Raw genomic sequence first — 823 nt, forward strand, 5'->3', positions numbered from 1 at the left:
CATCGGCATTTGCGCGGTTTCCCTCTGGCCCTCGCTGGGGTGTCAGGAGCGACGCAGGTTGGACGAGGGCGCGGGGAGACCCCCGGTGCCCCGCTCAGGTCCCCTGGCGGGCCGGCGGCGCGGAGGGGCGGGGGGTGTATGTGTAAATGTTGCGCACTCGCTTTTCCCCCACCCCCGCCTGCTTCCAGGCAGCTGGCGTGGGTCCCTCGCCGTCCGGCGGCGACTGTAAATAGAGCCTGGATGTTGTTTACATGAAGGATCCGGCGGGAGGAGTCTGCGAGGAGGAGGCGGAGGAGGAGGAGGGAGGGAGGAGAGAGGAAGACCGGAGTCCCCGCGGCGGCGGCGGCGGTGGCGGTCCGGGGTGAGGGTGAGCCCTGCGCGGCGCGGGCACCGGGCGCTACCACGAGGCCGGGACGCTGGACCCTGGGGTAGGAGGGAGAATGGGCGCGGGGCGGGGAGACGGGGTCTGTCAGAGTGGCATTTTTAGCTTACAACCTGCCACGCAGATTCTCCGGAGCGATAGAGGAGGGGTTTGCGGGGAGGGCGGGGAAGACTGGATTTCTCTGCACGTTCATTCTCCTATCCCCAATCTTTTCCCGCTTCCTCTCGGGGCTCACCTGTTTATTTCCATCAGCCAGAGCTTTCAGTTTTTATTTAGACATGAGAGGCTGTTTCTTTTATTAGAAGCGTAATTGGGGAGGGGGTGCGTGGCTGTAATTTATGCCGGTCCCGGTCGCTTTTCAAGAAGGGGGAGGGGACTTGGCGGAGACCGCCTGTTCCCGGCCGTAGCTAACCCCAGGGCTTCTCCCTGCCTTCCCGCGGC

This window comes from Neophocaena asiaeorientalis, unplaced genomic scaffold, assembly GCF_003031525.2.
Source record: "Neophocaena asiaeorientalis asiaeorientalis breed wild unplaced genomic scaffold, Neophocaena_asiaeorientalis_V1.1 scaffold135, whole genome shotgun sequence".
Classification (NCBI taxonomy): domain Eukaryota; kingdom Metazoa; phylum Chordata; class Mammalia; order Artiodactyla; family Phocoenidae; genus Neophocaena; species Neophocaena asiaeorientalis.